Source organism: Condylura cristata, unplaced genomic scaffold, assembly GCF_000260355.1.
Source record: "Condylura cristata isolate star-nosed mole 26May11 unplaced genomic scaffold, ConCri1.0 scaffold00036, whole genome shotgun sequence".
Taxonomy (NCBI): Eukaryota; Metazoa; Chordata; class Mammalia; order Eulipotyphla; family Talpidae; genus Condylura; species Condylura cristata.
The window spans coordinates 14,482,519-14,489,971 of record NW_004567137.1 but is presented as its reverse complement, the minus strand read 5'-3'; the positions used below and the strand labels follow the sequence as shown (position 1 = coordinate 14,489,971).

Here is a 7,453-nt window from a genome sequence, read left to right as displayed (position 1 = left end):
GCCACCAGGGAGGGCCCCCTTGCCAATTTTTTAACTGGGTTATCTGTCTTTTTGTTGTCAAATTGTATAATCTATATGCAAAACTTTCAGTATTTAATCTATATATACTCTGTACATGATGATTTGCAGTATTTCCTCCTTCTTGGTGTTATATTTTCACTTTTGATAGTGCCCTTTGAAGCACAGTAATTACTAATTTTGAGCAAATCCAATATACTTATTTTTTAAAAAATCTGTTTATTTATGCATACAAGAACTGGGGTACATGCCAGAGGTGGGGAGGGGTGAGAGGATTCACCAGAGACAGAGTGGAGAATAGAACAGGCAGATCTACTGAAATACACTGCTGAGGGGAGCAGACGAGACAGGAGAGGTCTGCTGTGCCATATGGGTCACCTCCCTGGCTGGGGATCGAGCTCCTGCTGCAGGACTGGTGACAGCTTCATACTGATGTGCTTAACCCCTTGTGCCACCAGGGAGGGCCAAATTTATCTATTTCTAATGGTTGCTTATACCTCTGTTGCCATATCTTAAAAAACCATTGCCTAACACAAAATCATCAAGATTTAGCCTAATTTTTTCCTAAGAACTTAATTTTTGTAGTTATATTCAAGTCTTTGATCCATTTTGAGTTAACTTCTGCATGTAGTTCAGTTTCATTTTTTATATGTTAATATCCAGTTGTCCAGCACAATTTGTTAAAAAAAAAGACACCACTTTCTCTAATGAATTGTTTTTGCACTGTCAAAAATCAAATGGGAGGTCTCCCTGATGATGCAAGGGATTAAGATGCAGCACCATGAAGCTATCCCCAGCCACTGCAGTAAAAGTTCAATCCCCAGCCAGGGAGGTGACCCACATGGCACAGCAGACCTCTCCTGTCTCTCCAGTTACTCCCCTCAGCAGTGGATTTCAGTAGATTCTCCTGCTCCATTCCCCACTCTGTCTCTTGTAAATCCTCTCAAACATATACCCCCACCCTCGTATCTCTGGCCTGGACAGGTCTTACATGCATAAATTAATAAATCTTAAAAAAATCAAATGGCCATAGGTGTATGGGTTTATTTCAGAATTGTTATTTCTAATCCACTGGTCTCAATAGCTATCCTTTGATTATTATTGTATCATTATTGTATTATTGTATTATTATTGTATTATTGTATTATAGGAAATTTTAAAACTATTTTTATAGGAAGTTTTAAAAATATGAGGTCGCTAACTTTGTTCTCTTTTTGAAGTTTATTGTCCTGGATATGCTGGGTCTCTTGTGTTCCTAGATGAATTTTAGAATCAACTTGATCATTTCTCAAATAAATCAAATACAGCTTACATTGCATCTAGAGATCAATGTGGGAACTACAGCCATCTTAACAGTCTCCCTATCTAATAATATAGGAGATCTTCCATTTATTTAAATTTTCTTTAGTTTCTTTCAACAATATTTTTGCAATTTTTAGTGTATAATCTCATTATTGATGATGAATTTATAGTTCCATGCCCTTCAAGATTAAGCCAGAATTTGTATATGATTTGGTGAAACCACAGCACAGTCTGCCCCTGAGAAAAATCAACTCAAAGGTTGGAAAATTCATGCCTCCCAGAGGCTGATCAAAGCATGCTTTTCTGTCAAGCCCCATAACCGATATAAGGCCACTACCAACCTTCACATATCTGGGTTGGTGCCCAGAATAAAGAACACCACATTCTGTAGATCTCAGTGTCGAAATCTAGTTTATTTTCTTTGACTGCCCTCCTTTGATCTAAATTTCTCAGACTGACATGTTATGAATTGGTGGAACAAGAGAGCATATCCAAATAATTGCATCTCTAAATTCCTATCAACATTAACGTTTCTTGCTGAGCACCCAAAATATATTTCATTAAGTTTGAAATAAATGCCACAAAGACATTGCCCATAATCCAGCTACAAAGATACCTGGATTTCCACCTAGCACAGAGAGTCCTACCCCAGGGTTCAATGAACTTCCTTTTATGAATGATTTATCACACACCCTCTCTGAGTAAGTATCTGTAAAGGCAAGCTGTCACCACTTATGGCCTTGCTAATACTATCAAGTGTTTATTGTCCATCTATTTGCAGATACCATAAGCTCAGACTTCTGTTTTTAAGTCAGCCCACCTCTATTTCCTAGCCAAGGTTAACTCCATGAATTAGAAAATCATTGATTTGAACAGCAGTCCAACGAGAGCAGGTGGCTGTGGGAAAGGAAGTGGTGTATCAGTGATTATGAGTCACATTCGGCTTTCTGCATTTTCCCCTGTCCCGTAATATTGGGCTATGTTTCAAAATTATCTTTATTTTTAAAATAGAAAGCCATTTCAGAATAACCAACTTTACACATAAAACTTTATATTGTGTGTGGAAATTAAGGTCTTCGCAATAGGTGATTTGCCAAGAGTCAGAGAATAAAGCAGAGCTCTAATGGGATGTGGGCCCTCCTGGTCGTGAATCTGCTGTCACACCATACTAAGAGTGGAGCATGGGTTCAGGACAAGAAAGATGTGGCACGGAATTGAGGTCCCTTGGCATCATGGGAGATGCCTGGGATTCACGAAGTAATACATACATAGCAGGTTAAACTGTAAGTGTCCAAAAGGCACTCCATTTCCACACAAAAATGAAGTAGCCACCCGCTTACCTTCTATGCCACAGTAGCCTCCCCTCACCCCTTGGGAAAGAAACAAAAACAGCAGCTCGGCCTTCCATCCTCACTGTCCCTGACAAGCACACTATCAAATTTTTGCCTTAGAACTCTAAATGTGTATGAGCAGAAGAGTCCTTTGAACATTACAAAAGTAACCTAACTACCATAATCCACTAGAGAGGAAACTGAGGCACAGAAATTAGGTGTCTCCCCATGGCTAATTAGCACTAAACTGCAAGTGTCAGAGAACAAGACTAGCTAGCACAGAGTATCAGAACTCCCTGGTGCTTTCCCACTGCAAATTGCCACTACTCAGAAGCCTGACTGGCCGTCTGATCTTATTAACTTAAGTTTTATAGGTATGAGGGTGCAGAGGAAGAGCCTGGCCCTTGGATTTCATAATGTGAATATACTTTTGTAGTTTCTTCTGCCTTCCAGGCCTTTGAATTGTAATACATTTGCAGTAGCCTTTGGACATCCCTACTCCCTGCATGCCCAATGTTGAAGATCAGAGACTTTAAATTCCAGTGTCTTTTTATTTCTGGCACTTCAGGGCTTGAGGATGATTTTAATGAATATCTTGTTTCTTTCTTCTTCACCACAATGCACTTTGACTCACCCTAAAATGTCAGTGAAAGGGTCAGGCACTAAGGCTCGCGGGGAAAGACCACAGAGCAGAGGCAGAGCCGCTTCAGGCCAGACTCGCTGGCTGTGGAGGATCTTCCTGGAAAGCTGATGTAAAACAAGGCAGTCAAGGCAGAAGTCAGCTGCCCTTAGCCCTCCTCTGCCGGCTTTGAGCCACAAGCCAAGCAGGTCACTTCCAGCCCCAGATGCACAAGTCCTTTTCTGCTGAGTTCTTTTTGATACTAAATTTGGACCCAGGGTCCACTGAACCTGGGCACTGAAGCACCAAGCCAGTCCCATCCCACTTGAAAGGAACTTTGGAGAAACCGATTATAATGACACAAACTAGCAGTAACTCTGACATCCAGTTTGTCCAGAAGATGATTATTGTAAGGGAAAAAAGGCTTAGAATCATCCTCTCTACCAGCAAATTATCATTCTTAGCAAATATTTTTCATCATTCAGTTGATAACATGAGTATAAACTAAAGTATCTCAATACAGCCCCCTGTATTTTTCCAACAACATATTAGACCATTCAGCAACTATTAGATGATGAAAACTAGTAACTTTCAAGCTTTCTCTAGAAAGCTTTCTACCTTAAAACACAAGTATTACTGAGATTTCCCATTGACAACAAGGTACATTTTATTTAAAGCACATTTTCACTTAAGCTTTAGCGCTTGCTACCATTTGATCTTAGAATTCTAACAAAGCCTAGAATTAAATGCACATGAACTTCCATTTAGATCCATGTTCTAGAAAAAAGTGCTGTATTCCTGTGTGTTTGTAGCCTACCATTTCAAGAGCCGCTGCTAAATATATTAAGCACAAAAGGTAGTTTGCTATGGCTAAGGCTGAAAGATGTTAGTAGCTGTGGAAAGAAAACTCAAAACAGATTTCCTTTTCATTTTATAATCCCGGCCAGCAATTTAGTACATGAAGGTATACATAAAAGTTCCATGACAGGAATCAGTACCGCACTGGCAAGAAGCAGCTCTCCAGTGTGCCCTTGGCCATGTGGGCGTTTCCTTGCATAAAACTTTTCCATTTGCAAAACAGCAGCAGCAACTCTTCTGCCTACCTGTGACCATGCAGGTGCCTCTCTTTTCCTTCTCCTTTTCCTAAATAACCTGTCTTTTAAAAATGTTTTAAAATACACACACACAAGGGACTATGGAAATGGTGCACAGACGAATTGGTGGTGGAAATTCTATGAGGAACATTGTACAAAAAATGAACAATGATGTAAAATGTGTGTGTGTGTGTATATATATACACATATACGTGTAGGGAAAAGTATTGGACAAAGTCATGTGAGCTGAGGAGATCAGGTCAGAGAATGTTCTGGAAAAGCCACGGGATGGCTAGCAAGCCTTCCACGCCATCCCCATTTTCCTTCTCTTCTCCAGAGGTGACTGTCTCCCCAACTCAACTTTAACCCCACTGCCAGTTGGGTTAGGAAAGTCAGAGAAGTTCAGAAATAAAAGGATCTTTTTGTCTTAAACTTGGAAGACTCCTCCAAGACCTCCCTGTCTATCTTCACATTACATTTTCTATGAAAGGAAAGCAATAAAACAGCTCAAAAGACACAGATGTAAGTACCTTATTTTCCACTTACAAAAATACCAGCACTTAAAAGGGATCTCAGACCTCTGGTCACAAGACAAGACTCTCCACTTTACTTTTCTGTTTTTCTTTGTGGACATTCCATCCCTTCCACTTTCATTTTCCCCAGTTAGAAACTGTGTCCAAGAAATTTTATAGAAAGATAACCTATAAAAAGGAATTGGATATAAAGGGTTAAAATGTAATGCTAATATTATGGGCCAGAGGAAGAAGAGGAGTGTTGGTCCCTGTTTTATTTTTATTGAGGTAACATGGTTTAGATCATCATTTATATGTGGAAGTACAGCCCCCACCCCTTCAGGTTGTTATTCCCAGTACAATCACCACCACAGCACCAGCAGTCAGGTGGGGAAATACCCCCATTCCCAGGCTTCTGCTCAGTGGGGAGACACTTTTAGTTCTCTAACTAGGCAAGATGCTTTTTTCTATAAAAAGCTCCTTTTGCGATACCTAGCAAGCAACACAAGGGGCCCTCAGAGTAACAATGGAACAATAAACATAATAAAAAAAACCACCAGGCAGGCAGGCAGATAATGGCCCCCACAGATATTCATATCCAAATCTCCAGAATTATGATCACATTCGTTTTTTTAGTATTGATAAAATTAACAGCAGATGGAATTAATCAACTGACTGGAAGTAGAGAGATTATCCTGGATTATCCAATAAGCCAATATAATCACAGTATCCTGGAAAGCAAGAGGGGAAGGCAGAAGCAATGTGAGAAACTCAATGTAGCTTTGAAGTTGGAGGAAGAGAAGCATGAGCCAAGAAAGGCAGCCGTCTCTGGGCTGGAAAGGGCAAAGAAAGGATTCTCCTCTTGAGGTTCTAGAAGGAACAGAGAACTGCCCTCCCCTCCTATTTTGGACTTTTGACCTCCAGAACTGTAAGCTAACGACAACTGTGTGTGTTGTCTCAAACCAAGTTTGTGGTGATTTGTTACAACAACAGGAAATGAACAAACTCAGATTAAAACAAAACAGAGCTGCAGAATTACGTAACTACAACTCAGGGTAAAAGTCTGAAGCACATGGTTGCGAGGGGCTGGGAGGAAAGGGAAGCAGAGTTTCTACACAGACAACTGACACAAAGGTGACGGTCGGCCAACTCTGAATGCAGAGACTGACTATCATATGGGCTGAATTGTGTTGCTATGGCCAGGTGTTGAAATCCAAGTATCTCTGAATAAGACTTTATTAGGAAATCGGGTCTTTACAGAGATAAGCAAGGTCATATAGGTCCTTAGGGTAGGTAGCGATCCCATATCCCCAATATCCTTATAAAGACGAAATCTGAAGGCAGACACAGATGGGGTGGACACCCAGGAAAATGCAGACAGCCATCCGCAAGCCAGAGAAAGAGGCTGGGACATAGCCTCCCCTCCCAAATCTCAGAAGAAACCTGCCTACACCTAGATGTTGAACCTCCAGTCTCCAGAGCTGTGAGATCATCATTGTCCGCCGTTTCAGCCACTCATCTGGTGGCAACCCTTGCAAACTAAACAGAGGTGAGAACACCACAGGGCAAGGCCATGACTTTCACTAAAGCAAGTACTTCCTCCTGTCTCATTGAAAGGCCCCATGGCCCAGAGCTGGCTGAGATGGAGGTGCACCACGGAGAGAGCCCATGTGCCAGCAGAAAGCTGTGCACGGGGGGGCATTCCAATAGGCTCGGCACTGGCACGGGCACCTGTACGGGTCTCTGCACACCGGCTAGGGCCCTCTCAGTCGGTCAGTGGCTGGCGAAGTGTCAGATGGTTTGAAATGTCTGCCAACCTCGCATGAGAAGGCTCCCTTCAGGGGGAGGCCACAATCACAGAAATGAAAGGGACATCATGGAGATAGGGTGACAGGTGAGCGTGAGAAAGGAAAGACACAGGAGGAGAGAAGACAAGAAGGAAACAATTTCCATCAACAAGGAGCAGCTTATCACACTAGATAGTTTTTAAGCATGCATACAGATATCTCATTTAACTACCACCTGGGGTGCAGTAATTACATTGTTATTTATGCTTTACAGATGAGCAAGCGAACACTGAGAGTAGAAGCCCACGTGTAGCCCTGGGACAAGAAACCCCTGCTCCCAGCTTCCTTCTGTCACCCCTCTTTCTCCGCAGGAAACACAGGGTCCCTCGTCCCTGGGCTTTCTGGCTGCTGTTCTCCCAGCCCAGACCACGGACACAGGCTTACTCTCTTATCCAAGAAACAGAAGCCAAGAAAGCTTTACCAGAGGCTCCTTCTAAAGAAATACAGATCAATTCACCTGGCGATTGTTTGCTCACATCAAATACAAGCTGTTGATCACAAACGGCGCACTCCCCACCGCCGCCCTCTTAGTCTCCCCCACCTTTGGTCGTTCCCACCCTTCACCCCAAGCCCCCTGTTCACTACCGTGTCCCTCTTCCGATCCCTCTGGTTTCAGCTGGAACTGGCCCAGCCAGGGCAAAAAAAAAAAAAAAAGATTTATTTATTTATGCATACAGAACTGAGGTAAAGGCCAGCAGTGTACTTCGTAGATCTGCCTGTTCTGCTCCCC

At 42.2% G+C, this 7,453-nt stretch overlaps 1 protein-coding gene across 1 annotated transcript in view; it reads right to left on the bottom strand.

Moving 5' to 3' along the window:
* STYK1 (serine/threonine/tyrosine kinase 1) overlaps positions 1-7,352 on the bottom strand; it is a 31,508-nt gene extending 24,156 nt beyond the window's left edge. The window contains exon 1 of the mRNA XM_004693150.2: positions 7,309-7,352. The gene's annotated coding sequence lies outside the window, so the exon portion shown is untranslated. The remainder of the gene's footprint in view (positions 1-7,308) is intronic.
* Positions 7,353-7,453: the final 101 nt, after the last annotated feature.